At 45.0% G+C, this 15946-nt stretch overlaps 1 protein-coding gene across 2 annotated transcripts in view; it reads left to right on the forward strand.

The window, feature by feature from the left end:
* The window catches only part of LOC137382803 (RNA-binding protein Musashi homolog 1-like), a 169339-nt gene extending 153602 nt beyond the window's left edge, over positions 1-15737 (forward strand). For both annotated transcript variants that reach the window (XM_068055231.1, XM_068055232.1), the window contains one exon: positions 12876-15737. The gene's annotated coding sequence lies outside the window, so the exon portion shown is untranslated. The remainder of the gene's footprint in view (positions 1-12875) is intronic.
* The last annotated feature ends 209 nt before the right edge of the window (positions 15738-15946 follow it).

Consider the following 15946-nt stretch of genomic DNA (forward strand, 5'->3'; position numbering starts at 1 on the left):
TGCAGAGCAGATGGATCATGACATGCTTGCTGACTTGGGAGAGAGAAAACGGGGAACTACAGGCCAGTTAGCCAAACAACAGTCGTTGGGAAAATGTTAGAATCTATTATTAAGGAAGTCTTAACAATGCACTTAGAAAATCATAGTATGATTAGAACAAGTCAATATGGCTTTACTAAAGGGAAATCCTGTTTGACAAATTTCTTAGAGCTTTTTGAGGATGTAACTAGTAGGGTAGATAAAGTGGAGCCAGTAGATGTAGTATACCTGGATTTCCAAAAGGCATTCGATAAGATGCCACACAAAAGGTAAGATAGGAAGCAGAGAGTGGGCATAAATGGGAAATTTTCAAGTTGGCAGGCAGTGAATAGTGGAATGCCGCAAGGATCAGTGCTGGGGCCTCAGGTATTTATAATCTATATTAATGACTTAGATGAAGAGAAAGAGAGTAATGTATCTAGGTTTGCTAATGATACAAAGGTAGGTGGAAAGGTAAGCTGTGGGGAGGACACAGAGAAGCTGCAAAGAGATATAGACAGGTTAAGTGAGCAGGCTACAAGATGGCAGATGGAGTATAATGTAAGGAAGTGTGAAGTTATTCACTTTGGTCATAACAATAGAAAAGCAGAATATTTTTTAAAAGTTGTGAAAATTGTAAGTGATGATGTCCAGAGAGACTTGAGTGTGCTTGTACAAGGAATGCAGAAAGTTAACAGGCAGGTACAACAAGCAATTAGGAAGACAAATGGCATGTTGGCCTTTGTTGCAAGGGGATTGGAGTACAGGAATAAGGAAATATTGCTATAATTGTACAGGGTTTTGGTGAGATCTGGAATATTGTGTGCAGTTTTGGTCTTCACATTTAAGAAAGGATATACTTGCATTGGAGGAGGTACAGCGAAGGTTCACTAAATTGGTCCCTGGAATGGGGGGTTGTCCAATGATGAGACGCTGAGTAAATTGGTTCTGTGTTCTCTGGAGTTTAGATGAATGAGAGGTGATCTCACTGAAACACAAGATTCTGAAAGGGTTTGATAGACACTGAGAGATTATTTCCACTGGTCAAGGAATCTAAAACACAGGGGCACAGTCTCAGGATAAGGGGCTGATCATTTAGGACTGAGATCAGGAGAAATTACTTCACTCAAAGGGTTGTGAATCTTTGGAATTCTCTACCCCAGAGGGTTGTGGATGCTCCATCGCTGAATATTTTTAAGGCTGGGATAGACAAAGTTTTGGTTTCTCAGGGAATAAAGAGATATGGAGAGTGGACAGGAAAGTGGAGTTGAAGCCTAAGATCAGCCATGATCATATTGAATAGCGGAGCAGGCTCAATGGGCCATATGGTCTACTTCTGCTCCTATTTCTTGTTCTCTTGACGCCAGTGCTGGCATTTTGGAGCTCCACGCTCCAGCCGCCACTCCCTCTTAACCTCGCACAGCTGAACACGTGTTAGGCAGCAGCAGGAAGGACACCCCACCAGCACCATTTAAAGGGATCATCAACTGCTTACAGGTTAGTTATTGATTGATTTCTTCTAGCTGTTTCTACAAGTTTTGGTGCCTTCCATAGTAATTCCGAGTTTCAAAAGTGTACAAGGACGTCCTCACTGAAATCTGCCAACTGCTGCAGCCACAATTGCAGCATCAGCACAGGGTAAAGACCGCATTGCCAGTGACTGAAGGCGACTATGGCAATGAACTTTCATGTGTCTGGCTCCTTCCAGGCTGGTGCTGGCGATATTAGCAATATCTTGCTGTTTGCCATCTATTGTTGCGTAAGGGAGGTCGCTAAGGCTCTCTACTCAATGAGAGCTAACTACATTTCATTTTCTCTTGCCAGAGACAAGCAGGTGGAGGAAACACAAGGGTTTGCAATGTTCGCAGGCATCTCCATGGCAGTCTGCTGTGCCAGCTGTTTTTCAGCCAACACAACAAACCAAAGGGTAGCTACTTAGCGACTAAGAACTATCCACTGAAGGCATGGCTGATGACTCTGGTTTGCAGACCACGTGCACGTGTGCAGCATACATGCAATGAATGCCATGCTGCCACACGAAATGTGCTGGAGCAGACCATTGACATGCTGAAACAACAATTTCGCTGCCTGGACTGCTCTGGAGGAACCCTCCGGCACTCGGCTGAGTGAGTCACAAGATTTATGGTGGTATGTTGCATGCTGCAGAGCCTCGCCCTCATGAGGGAACAGCCCTTGCCATCATCTATCAGGTGAGAAGCTCAGGAGCACAAGGAGGACCCGAGGAGGATGGGAAGCTGCAACCTAGAGAGCTCCTTTCCGGCTCGGCTGTATGTGAAGAACTAATTCCAGTGCAAGCACAATTCCACATTCACCAACAGTTCTACACTCCATAGCTTCTACCTGACACTGACCATCACAGTGTCCTCTTGGTCACAATGCAAAAATAAAAGCCACCACAAAATAAACATTCCAAACCAAATTTATAAAGTAAATCATGATATATAATAATATATATATTAAACTCATCACCCTTGTGCATTCCCTTAGTGCCTGTCTTCCGTGTCTTTGCTTACCCTAGTGTTCCTACACAGTGCTACCCCAGTGATTTCAATGTAGGAGACTGCAGATGGCCTTGGAGGATGATCTCGATCTGGATCCAGAAAGTCTGGCTTCAGACTGGGCAGCAGTCTATGCTGGCTGACAGACAGCAGCAAGGGCACTGGCAGAGTGCCAGTGGTTAGGAGCACGAATGCTGTTTGAGAGGACAGCAGGTTCATGCTCCATGGAGCACTGCCACTTCCCTGGGCGAAGGCTCAGTAACTTGTTGGAGGACAGATTGCTGGATTTCTGAGAGTGCCTGCAAGCCCCTTTGAATGCTAGTATCCACAAACATGATGGCAGCAGTCTGAGCCTGCATGGCAGCAAGTTGAGCTTGTATGACGGCAGCCTGAGCTTCCATTGCAGCACACAGACTTTTAGTGGAAGCTGCTTGTGCTGCGATGGAAACTCAAACATCGACCATTGCAGCGTGATTGGGCCCATAAGTGTGTTGGCGGAGTTTGAATGGGCTGCAAGCTTTACACACAGCCTGTGCCAAGTTGGTGCCGGGCGCCTCCATGCTCCTTGACATTTGCAGGCAGGCCTCTCAATGCATCAAGCGTTTTGTTGTGTACACCCATCAGACCTCATCTGTAGCCTGGCCTGTTGAAGTCCTGTACAGTAGATCTCTTGTGCTGGTGAGCTGACACTTGCACTCTCATTGCCCCCAGCCCCGGTTGCAGTGCACTTGTGATGAGACACCAAGGACATGAAGATCTCATCCCTGTGCTCTCCTCTCAGATGCAGATTCTCAACCCATTTGCTTCCATGGTCGCACACCCATGAGATAAAAAAAATCCAAGAACCCTCTGTAACACAATGAGTATTTCAACAGCAAATCACAACACCGTGGTGAAAGCCAGCGACTCGAGCTGCCCATGCCAATAATGGCAGAAGGCAGATCAGAGAAATGAAGAAATAAACTGGGCCCTGTGCGATTTTACCCATTTGACCTCATCGGCATAAAGCCTTGGGCATGAAAGGTAGCCCTCCCCCTTTCCTCCTCCCAAGCGCCTGCACAAATAGTCAGTGGTATTGACTTGAAGGTCAGAAGTACCCAGACTAGGCCTATCCATCCATCAGAGAAGCACACGGCCTTGAATATAAAACTGAGTCTGAGATATGAGGAGAATCGTGATAAATCCTTCAGTTATTTTATTAACTCAGGCTGAAGAGGTTGAAGGAGTGAATTAGAACCGATCCCAATTATTACAGCCTTGTCACAGGTCCAGAGACAAGAAAGTCTCTATTTCCAACTGCTTTCCCCCCGCCTGCTCCCCCACAAGACCATGTGGTAGGCACATTCTCTCCATTGATGGTGCCCCCTCCCCATCACAAACACACACCGGCCCCCTCCCCATCTCAAACACACACCGGCCCCCTCCCCATCTCAGGTGGGGAGGCGGTGTGGTAGTGGTATTGTCACTGTAACCCATAGACTCAGGGTATTTCTCTGGGGACATGGGTTCGAATCCCACAATGGCAGAAGATGGAATTTGAATTCAATTAATAAATCTGGAATTAAAAATTAGTCTCATGATGGCCATGAAACCATTGTCGATTGTTGTAAAAACCCATCTAGTTCACTAATGTCCTTTAGGGAAGGAAATCTGCTGTCCTTACCTGGTCTGGCCTACATGTGACTCCAGACCCACAGCAATGTGGTTAACTCTTACATGCCCTCTGAAATGGCCTAGCAAGCCACTCAGTTGTACATAACCGCTACGAAGCCAATAAAAAGGAATGAAACCGGACGGACCACTCGGCATCGACCTAGGCACCGGAAGTGACCACAACAAATGCAGCTCTGTCGACCTGCAAAGTCCTCCTAAGTAACATCTGGAGGTTTTTGCCAAAGATGGAAGAGCTGTCCCACAGACTAGTCAAGCAACTGCCTGACATAGTCATACTCCCATGCCACAGACATCACCATCCCCTGGTATGTCCTGTCCCTCCAGCAGGACAGACCCATCAGAGGTGGCGGCACAGTGGTATAAAGTCGGGAGGGAGTTGCCTTTGGAGTCCTCAACATCGACTCCGGGCCCCATGAAGCCTTATGCCATCAGGTCAAACATGGGCAAGGAAACCACCTGCTGATTACTACCTACACCCCCCCCCTCAGCTGATGAGTCAGTACTCCTCCATGTTGCACAGCACTTGGAGGAAGCACTGAAGGTAGCAAGGGTGCAGAATGTACTCTGCGTGGGGGACTTCAGTATCCATCACCAAGAGTGGCTCAGTAGCACCAGTACTACTGGCTGAGCTGGCCAAGTCCGAAAGGATATAGCTGCTAGATAGGGTCTGCGGCATGTGGTGAGGGAACCACAAGAGGGAAAAATATATTTGACCTTGTCCTCACCAGTCTGCTTGCCACAAATGCCTCTGTCCATTACTGTATTGGTAGGAGTGACCACCGCACAGTCCTTGTGGAGACAAAGTCCCGTCTTCACATTGAGGATACCCTCCATCGTGTTGTGTGGCACTACCACCGTGCTAAATGAGAGAGATTTCGAACGGATCTAGCAACGTACAACTGAGCATCCATGAGGCATTGTGGGCCATGAGCAGCAGCAGAATTGTACTCAACCACGATCTGTAACCTCATGGCCCAGCATATCCCCCACTCTACCATTACCATAACGCCAGGAGACCAACCCTGGTTCAATGAAGAGTGCAGGAGAACATGTCAAAATGAGGTGTCAACCTGGTGAAGCTACAACACCGGACTATTTGCGTGCCAAACAGAGTCAGCAGCCTGCAATAGAGCTAAGCAATCCCATAACCAACGGATTAGGTCTAAGCTCTGCAGTCCTGCCAAATCTAGTCGTGACTGGTGATGGACAATTAAACAACTGACAGGAGGAGGAGGCTCCACAAATATCTCCATCCTCAATGATGGGGGTGCTCAGCACATCAGTGCAAAAGATAAGGCTGAAGCATTTGCAACAATCTTCAGCCAGGTGTCGAGTGGCACTTAGCTTCTGGGAGTGGAGCGGACTTGTGGGTAGAACACCGAGAGAGGAGTCTGAGGATTGCGGCCTAGACACTTACCTTCTGGGAGTGGAGTCCAGACGCACCGGAGTTTTGAAAAAAGAAGAAAAAAAGTCCACAGTGACATCACAGGAAAGCTGCAACGTGATTGGTTGGGTAAGTAACCATGTTAGTGCCTGTAAATAGCTTTAAAAACATATGGGGAAAGTTCTTTTTTTAAAAATACCTCAAAACCTACCATATAAGTGATAGGGTTAGTACTACTAAAGTGTGCTTTTTTAAAATTAGTGTAATTTATTAAGGACTTTAGATTGTAGTGGGTAGTGTTTGGAGTAGAACAAGGCCCCTAGTGTAATTTTTAGTATTTTTTAATTAAAGGGAGTAACTAAGTAATCTAAAGGTAAGTCATGGCAGGAGAGCTCGCACCCGTGATATGCCCCTCCTGCGCTATGTGGGAAATCAGGGACGCTTCCAGTGTCCCTGACGACCATGTGTGCAGGAAGTGTATCCATCTGCAGCTACTGGCTACCTGCATTATGGAGCTGGAGCTGCAGGTGGATTCACTGTGGAGCATCCGCGATACTGAGATCGTCATGGATAGCACGTTTAGCGAGGTGGTCCCACCGCAGGCAAATGCTACAAGGGCAGGAAGGGAATGAGTGACCACCAGGCAGAGTAGAGGAAGGCAGGTAGTGCAGGAGTCCCCTGTGGCCATCCCCCTCTCTAATAGATATACCGCTTTGAATATTGTTAGGATGAGAGGCTCAAGGGAAAGCAGGAAGAGCCAAGTTCATGGTACCATGGGTGGCTCTGTTGCACAGAAGGCGAGGAAGAAGAGTGGCAGGGCTATAGTGATAGGGGATTCAATTGTAAGGGGAACAGACAGGCATTTCCGTGGCCGCAAAAGAGACTCCAAGATGGTATGTTGCCTCCCTGGTACAAGGGTCAAGGATGTCTCTGAGTGGCTGCAGGGCATTCTGAGGGGTGAGGGCGAGCAGCCAGTTGTCGTGGTACATATTGGTACCAACTACATAGGTTAAAGAAAAAAGGATGAGGTCTTAAAAGCTGAATATAGGGAGTTAGGACAAAAATTAAAAAGTAGGACCTCAAAGGTAGTAATCTCAGGATTACTACCAGTGCCACGTGCTAGCGAGAGCAGAAATAGCAGGATATATCAGATGAATACGTGGCTGGAGAAATGGTGTAGGGGGGAGAGATTCAGATTCCTGGGACATTGGGACTGGTTCTGGGGAAGGTGAAACCAGTACAAGCTTGACAGGTTGCATCTGGGCAGGACTGGGACCAATTTCCTTGGGGTGTTTGCTAGTGCTGTCGGGGAGGGTTTAATCTAGAATGGCAGGGGGACGGGTATCTGAGCAGGGAGACAGAGGAGAGGGAAACGAGGTTAGAAATCAAAGACAGAAAGGTAAGAAGCAAAAGTGGAAGGCAGAGAAAACAAGGGTGAGAAACAAATGGGGCCGTAGTGCAAAATAAAGCTAAGATGACTAACAATGTTAAAAAGACAAGTCAAAAGGCATTGCCTCTTAATGCACGGAGCATTCGCAATAAGGTAGATAAATTACCAGCACAGATGGATGTAAATGGTTATGATTTAATAGCGATTACGGAGACATGGCTGCAAGGTGACCAAGGATGGGAACTGAACATCCAGGGATATTCAGTAGTTAGGAAGGACAGGCAAAAAGGGAAAGAAGGAGGGGTGGCATTGTTAGTAAAGGAGGAAATCGATGCAATAGTGAGGAAGGATATTGGCTCGGAAAATCATGATGTGGAATCTGTATGGGTGCAGCTAAGAAACATCAAGGGGCAGAAAATGTTGGTGGAGGTTGTCTATAGGCCCCCAAACAGTAGTGGAGATGTAAGGGATGGCATTAAACAGGAAATTAGAGACGCATGTAATAAGGGTACAACTGTAATCATGGGTGACTTTCATCTCCATATAGATTGGTCAAACCAAATTAGCAATAATACTGTGGAGGAGGATTTCCTGGAGTGTCTATGTGACGGTTTTTTAGACAATACGTTGAGGAACCAACTAGAGAACAGGCTATCCTAGACTGGGTATTGTGCAATGAGAAAGGATTAATTAAAAATCTTGTTGTGCAGGGTCCCTTGGGGAGGAGCGACCATAACATAATAGAATTCTTCATTAAGATGGAGAGTGAAGTAGTTGAATCCGAAACTAGGGTCCTGAATCTAAATAAAGGAAACTATGAAGGTATGAGGCGCGAGTTGGCCATGGTAGATTGGGGAACTTTACTAAAATGGTTGACGGTGGATAGGCAATGGATAATATTTAAAGAACGTGTGTATGAATTACAACAATTATTCATTCCTGTCTGGCGCAAAAATAAAACTGGAAAGGTGGCTCAACCATGGCCTACAAAAGAAATTAGAGATAGTATTCGATCCAAAGAGGAGGCATATAAAATTGACAAAAAAGCAGCAAGTCTGAGGATTGGGAGCAGTTTAGAATTCAACAAAGGAGGACAAAGAGGTTTTTTAAGCAGTGGAAAATAGAATATGAGAGTAAACTTGCGGGGAACATAAAAACTGACTGTAAAAGCTTCTATAAATATGTGAAGAGAAAAAGATTAGTGAAGACAAATGTAGGTCCCTTACAGTCAAAAATGGGGGAAATTATAATGGGGAACAAAGAAATGGCAGAACAATTAAACAATTTGGTTCTGTCTCCACAAAGGAGGACACTAATAACCTCTCAGAAATGTTAGGGAACCAAGGGTCTCATGAGAGGGAGTAACTGAAGGAAATCAGTATTAGTAAAAAAAAAATATTGCTAGGGAAATTAATGGGGTTAAAGGCTGACAAATCCCCAGGGCCTGATAATCTATATCCCAGAGTACTAAATGAAGTGGCCCTGGAAATAGTGGATGCATTGGTGATCATCTTCCAAAATTCTATAGACTCCGGAGCAGTCCCTACAGATTGGAGGGTGGCAAATGTAACCCCACTATTTAAAAAAAGTAGGGAGAGAAAACTAAGGGAATTACAGACCAGTTAGCCTTACATCTGTCGTGGGGAAAATGCTACAGTATTATAAAGGATGTGATAGCAGAACACCTGGAAAGCATAAATGGGATTGAGCAAAGTCAGCATGGGTTTACGAAAGGGAAATCATGCTTAACAAATCTACTGGAGTTTTTTGAGGATGTAACTAGTAGAATAGATAAGGGACAACCAGTGAATGTGGTCTATTTGGATTTTCAGAAGGCTTTTGATAAGATCCCACATAAGAGGTTAGTGTGCAAAATTAAAGCACAGGGATTGGGGGTAATATGCTGGCATGGATTGAGAATTGGTTGACAGGCAACAGAGAATAGGAATAAACGGGTCTTTTTCCGGGTGGCAGGCAGTGACTAGTGGGGTACCACAGTGATCAGTGCTTGGGCCCCAGCTGTTCACAATATATATTAATGATTTGGGTGAGGGAACTAAATGTAACATTTCCAGTTTTGCAGGCGACACAAAGCTGGGGGGGGGGAAAGTGAGCTGTGAGGAGGATGCAAAGAGGCTCCAATGTGACTTGGACAAGTTGGGTGAGTGGGCAAATGCATGGCAGATGCAGTATAACGTGGATAAATGTGAGGTTATCCACTTTGGTTGTAAAAACAGAAAGGCAGATTATTATCTGAATGGTGATAGATTGTGAAAGGGGGAGGTGCAATGAGACCTGGGTGTCCTTGTACACCAGTCGCTGAAAGCAAACATTCAGGTGCAGCAAGCAGTTAGGAAGGTGAATGGTATGTTGGCCTTCATTGCAAGAGGATTTGAGGACAGGAGCAAGGCTGTCTCACTGCAGTTATACAGGACCTTAGTGAGACCACGTCTGGAGTATTGTGTGCAGTTTTGGTCGTCTTATCTGAGGAAGGATGTTCTTGCTATGGAGGGAGTGCAAAGAAGATTTACTAGGCTGATTCCTGGGATGGCAGGATTTACGTATGAGGAGAGATTGGGTTGACTAGGCCTATATTCACTGGAGTTTAGAAGAATGAGAGGGGATCTCATAGAAACCCATAAAATTCTAACAGGACTAGACAGGCTAGATGCAGGGAGAAGTTCTCGATGGCTGGGGAGTCCAGAACCAGGGGTCACAGTCTCAGGATATGGGGTATGCCATTTAGAACCGAGATGAGGAAAAATTTCTTCACTCAGAAGGTGGTGAACCTATGGAATTCTCTACCGCAGAAGGCAGTGGAGGCCAAATCATTAAATATATTCAAGAAGGAGATAGATATATTAATGCCAAAGGGAGCAAGGGATATTGGGGAAAAGCGGGAACAGGGTACTGAATTAGATTATCAGCCATGATCTTTTTTGAATGGCGGAGCAGGCCCGAACGGCAGAATGGTCTACTCCTGCTCCTATTTTCTATGTTTCTATGAGTAGATGACCATCTCTGCCTCCTCCTGAAGTCCCCAGCATCACAGATGCCAGTCTTCAGCCAATTCGATTCACTCCGTGTAATATCAAGAAACGCCTGAAGGCACTGGATACTGCAAAGGCTATGGGCCCTGACAACATTCCAGCAATAGTACTGAAGACCTGTGCTCCAGAACTTGCTGTGCCCCGAGCAAAGCTGTTCCAGTACAGCTACAACACTGGTATCTACCCTGCAATGTGGAAAATTGCCCAGGTATGTCCTGTACACAAAAAGCAGGACAAGTCCAACCCGGCCAATTACTGCCCTATCAGTCTACTCTCAATCATCAGTAAAGTGATGAAAGGTGTCATCAACAGTGCCATCAAGCGTCATTTTTTGTTAGCAATAACCTACTCACTGGTGCTCAGTTTGGGTTCCGACAGGACCACTCAGCTCCTGACCTCAGCCTTGGCTCAAACATGGACAAAAGAGCTGAACTTAAGAGGTGAGAGTGACTGCCCTTAACATCAAGGCAGCTTTTGACTGAGTATGGCATCAAGGAGTCCTAGCAAAACTGGAATCAATGGGAATCGGGGGAAAACTCTCCGCTGGTTGGAGTCGTATGTAACGCAAAGGAAGATAGTTGTGGTTGTTGGAGGTCAATCATCTCAGCTCCAGGACATCACTGCAGGAGTTCCTCAAGGTAGTGTCCGAGGCCCAACCATCTTCAGCTGCTTCATCAATGACCTTCCTTCAATCATAAGGTCAGCAGTGAGGATGTTCGCTGATGATTGCGCAATGTTCAGCATCATTCGTGACTCCTCAGATACTGAAGCAGTCCGTGTAGAAATGCAGCAAGACCTGGACAATATCCAGGCTTGGGCTGATAAGTGGCAAGTAACTTTCGTGCCACACAATTGCCAGGCACTGACCATCTCCAACAAGAGAGAATCTAACCATCTTCCCTTGACATTTAGTGGCCTTAACGATCGCTGAATCCCCCACTATCAACATCCTGGAGGTTACCATTGACCAGAAGCTGAACTGGAGTAGCCATATAAATATTGTGGCTACAAGAGCAGGTCAGGGGCTAGGAATCCTGTGGCGACTAACTCACCTCCTGACTCCCCAAAGCCTGTCCACCATTTACAAGGCACAAGTCAGGAGTGTGATGGAATACTCTCCACTTGCCTGGATGGGTGCAGCTCCAACAACACTCAAGAAGCTTGACACCATCCAGGACAAAGCAGCCCATTTGATTGGCACCCCATCCACAATCATTCACTCCCTCCACCCCCAACGCACAGTGGCAGCAGTGTGTACCATAAATAAGATGCACTGCAGCAGCGCATCAAGGCTCCTTAGACAGCATATTCCAAACCCATGACCTCCACCACCTAGAAGGGCAAGGGCAGCAGATGCATGGGAACACCAGCACCTGCAAGTTCCCTTCCTAACCACACACCATCCTGACTTGGAACTATAGTGTTGTTCCTTCACTTTTGCTGGGTCAAAATCCTGGAACTCCCTTCCTAACAGCACTGTGGGTGTACCATTCCCACATGGACTGCAGTGTTTCAAGAAGGCAGCTCACCACCACCTCTCAAGGGCAATTAGAGATGGGCAATAAATGCTGGCCTAACCAGGGACGCCCACATACCAGGAATGAATAATAAACAAAAAACACGCACCAGCATCAGAACCATTTGTTTTAAAAGATAAGAAATGAAGTTGACCTGAGAAGAGGCTTCTCCACACCTCACCATGTTGGTGGAATGGAACTTACTGACCAAGTTCACTCAAATGTAGAATGTCGACTGGGTGAGCACAGGACCAGAATCCTGAAAGGGGACTCCTTCTCTGAAGGGGAAGTGACAGAGTAAGAAAATCATTTCCCTAGTATTCAGGATCCTGCAGTAAACAGCAGACTGAGCTCTTGGGGCTCTTTATTCATTAAGGGCAGTGTAGGAGGCTGGATGCTGTCCCAGGGTCACTGTGTCCCAGCTACCTTTCACCTGCTCTGTCCCACAGCAGAGAGCATGTGTTAAACTGTGTGCAACAGGTTGTGAGGGGAGGGATGAAGGTGGTGATGCCCCTCCTCTGTGACTCCTCATTATGTGCTGACTACTTGCTGTTGTGGCTCGGCATAGCTGTGTATCAGTCTGATCCCACCAACTCCTCTGCAGAACCTCCAGGGAATTTGTTTTTGTAAATGTTATTCTCTCCTTATCCCTTGAGGTCAGCGAGGGAGACACATTTTCCCAACTCCCAGATCACCGCTGGGATATTTGCCGTTTCGGTTTCCCTCCCCATTCCACTCACTGATGGAAGGAACTTGCATTTAATATAGTGCCTTTCAGGACCTCGACACCCCAAAGCTCTGTACAGCCACTGAAGTAGTTTTTGAAGTGTAGTGGGATTTGAACACACAACTCTCTGACTCAAAAGGCAAGAATGCTGCTGCTGAGCTAAGGCTGACTGAGGAGCATGTTTCAGAGATCAGAAAGCCAGCATCTGGCACCCCTGGAACCTGTCCCCAATACCACCCCATATCCACTCCTGTTTGGCCATTGAATGTGCTACAACCCTGGGTCATAGAGAAATTCCTTTTCTTGCTTGTTTACAAAGCGACTTAACATTTAAAAGCTCAGTGATACCAATTAGATATTCGCAGGTTCTGAAGTGGTTTGAGTTGTCACTGTGTAGCTCCCAAGGTGAGTACAAACCCATCCCTACTGTATCTGGCAGTTGTTGGATAGCAACAGGGAAATCAAGAGGAAAACACAAAAGTTGTACTTTATTGCTTGTACTTTAAAAGTAAGTTGGTGTATTTTATTATTGTTGTGGTTGGGTCGAGGTTCTAATTCTGATAATTACAACCATCTTTTGTTTCTGTTGCATCTAGGGCCCCAGCCTGTCAGCAGGAGGAAGGGGAAGCATGGGTTTTGGTGGAGCTCAGGCGACTTTTTAATAATTTTACTGCACACACTGATTTACTACCATAAACTCAACTCTGACCATCCCATCAACTGAAGAAAACATCTCACTCCTTCACTAACATTTAAAGTTTACGCTTCTTTGTTTTCCTGATTTTTTTCGTTTAATTTATTTTATTTTTTTTTAGCTTAATGATCGATCAGTTTTAAGCCGTGTCTTTTTTTTTTGTTGCTTATTTGAAAATGTTTAGATGCATTCTTTTTAAAATGGGAGTTTTGTGATTGTATTAGAAAATTTTGCTAAGGACATTTTTCTTCATTTTTTTGACCATTTGTTTTTGCCAGATCTTGTTTTTAATGAGTAAGAGCTAAAGAGGGTAATGTAAAACACTCCTGAAGAAAATGGAATCTTGTCTAAATACAATTTATTTTGATATTCTTTGTAAATGTCATCTATTAACACTGAATTCCAGTTATCATGGAACAAAAAAACAACATCTGCAGGACAAAAATGTATATTTTGGTAAAAAAAAACACTATGAATCATAAAAGTATTTTTTTCTGAAATTGGATAAAAACGTTTCTGTAAAATATGTAAATAGAACAAGCTGGATTTGTATTTGCCTTCTGCACAAAAGGTTCTTTTTTGAGTACGGTAGTATTTTTTGAGAAAAGGGTAGGCCCGAGGCCCCTACACAGCCTGAGACTTAGCAATACTGTAGTTGACCTTTGACGTCCCAGGAGATTCTGTAGTTGATGTCGTAAGGGGCTAATTTACTGTAGAATTGCGTTTTTTTTCTTTGACTTCTCATTTAAATGAAGGACATTGGTAAGAAATGAATGGTACCTCATGAGGTCATAAAGCTGCTAAACAAAAGAAAAAATCCACACACTACATATCTGTAAAGGTTGTGTAGGCCGGGCCTGGTCTCCATTTTTGACCCTAGTTTGAGAAAGAATGGTTGTTGCTACAGCTACCACTGTTTTACCTCAGCTGGTCACTTCCACAAAGCTGTCAACTCTCCCAGTTTATAATCCGTATGCTTAGTACACTCATACGTGCTTAGTCTGTTTTTGTTCATTTTAAATTCTTGTAAACAGCCTGCACTTCCAATTCAGTAGCAACGTGCATCTTAACTGACCTTACTCACCGTGCGTAACGTAATGTGGAAACCGATGCCTTCTCGGCTGTAGTTACGAGAAGAGGAGTTTCCTGAGCATGAGCAGTAGAGCCAAGTCATACCACTGTTTACTGTGAAGGGCAAACTTGCACGTTGGGATTGTTGGGGAGGGGAGTGGTGGTAGGACTTGGGGAAACCTTCACTGCATTTTAAGTTTTTTTTAAATCTCCATATTTCCACCCATCACCCCCCCCCCACCCCCCTTCCCGCCTCCCACCCTCCTTCATCTAATTGTCTCTGCTGGGGCATTGGGGTGAGAGGGGTTCGGGAGGAGCGGAGGCCCATGCTGTTCCTGAGCGCCTGCTGGTAACCAGCACTAAGCAGCGTTGGCAGAAAGTTGCAGGGAGCCCCAGCCATCTGTCTAGTGAATGGAGTTGTGATCCTTTGGGTCCTAGCGGAGCAGGGTTCCCTGTGAGCAGGAGCGAGTAAAGAACTTGTGCAACGAGCATCAGAACCATTTGTTTTAAAAGATAAGAAATGAAGTTGACCTGAGAAGAGGCTTCTCCTCACCTCCCCATGGGTTTTACGACACGTTTAATATATGACCTAATCACAGACAGAAAGAATTACTTTGAATTATTGTAAAATACTTTTTTAATTAATGTGTTTTAGAGGGAGGGAGAAAAAAAAGACCCAGGAATTGATTTTTTTTTAAAAGATTAAGGCCAGTTTAGCGCTTACAGTGAAAAGAAAATAGAAAAACAGAAAACTGTTTTAAAAAATTAAAAAAAAAAAGATCTTTAGGGCATTAAATGCTACGATTCTCTGTCAGTTTATTCCAGGAGCATTTGCTTGTCCCATGTCATTGGAGAGACTGACAGATCTGTGGAGAGTTGCTAGCTTTGCTCTTGATTTTTAAAAAAAAACACTACTGGAAATACAAACACTATTGTTTGTGACAGCAATAAATGCTATTTTGTGAAAATGCATAATGGGGAGCAATTTTTTTTTGTTTAAATGCTTTTGTATTCTTTCTCTGTCAGCTGTTGCTCAGTTGGTAGCACTCTCATCTCTGAGTCACAAAATTCTGGGTTCAAGTCCCCACTCCAGGACTTGAGCACAAAAAACTTAAGGCTGACACACTAGTGCAGTACTGAGGGATTGCTGCACTGTTGGAGGTGCCGTCTTTCGGATGAGACGTTAAACCGAGGCCCCGTCTGCCCCCTCAGGTGGACGTAAAAGATCCCATGGCACTGTTTTGGAGAAGAGCAGGGGAGTCATCCCCAGTGTCCTGGCCAATATCTATCCCTCAATCAACATCACAAAAACAGATTATCTGGTCATTATCACATTGCTGTTTGTGGGAGCTTGCTGTGCGCAAATTGGCTGCCACATTTCCTACATTACAACAGTAACTACACTTCAAAAAGTACTTCATTGGCTGTAAAGCGCTTTGAGACGTCCAATGGGCATGAAAGGCGCTATATAAATGCAAGTCTTTCTTTTTAGATGAAGTGGTATTTGGTAAATAAACTCTTGCTCCCCAGTGCATTGTACTGCCAGGCAGAGGTTTTTGCTTTTTAATCCTTTTTACATTTCTGTCTTTTTTTTTTGCCAGTAAGTTATTGCAATCTGAGAAATATCATCTCTGGCTTTGTAACCCTTTTTCAGATTTCATTTAAAATTCCTAATAAATTATTTGAAACTTTCCATGTACGTCTCACTCTGTTTTGTTGATGTCCCTCTCCCACTCTTTTAGACACTGGTGGTGGTCATCCGAAAACAGTAGGCCGGCTGCTGTTTTCTGGAAACTACTCTGCCATCACTCTGCTCCCCTCTCCGGAGCTGCACTAACATTTAACAACTGCCAAATGACAACACTTGTAACATTCACAAACCTGCTTAATGTACAGGGTCCG

Source organism: Heterodontus francisci, chromosome 23 (assembly GCF_036365525.1).
Source record: "Heterodontus francisci isolate sHetFra1 chromosome 23, sHetFra1.hap1, whole genome shotgun sequence".
NCBI lineage: Eukaryota > Metazoa > Chordata > Chondrichthyes > Heterodontiformes > Heterodontidae > Heterodontus > Heterodontus francisci.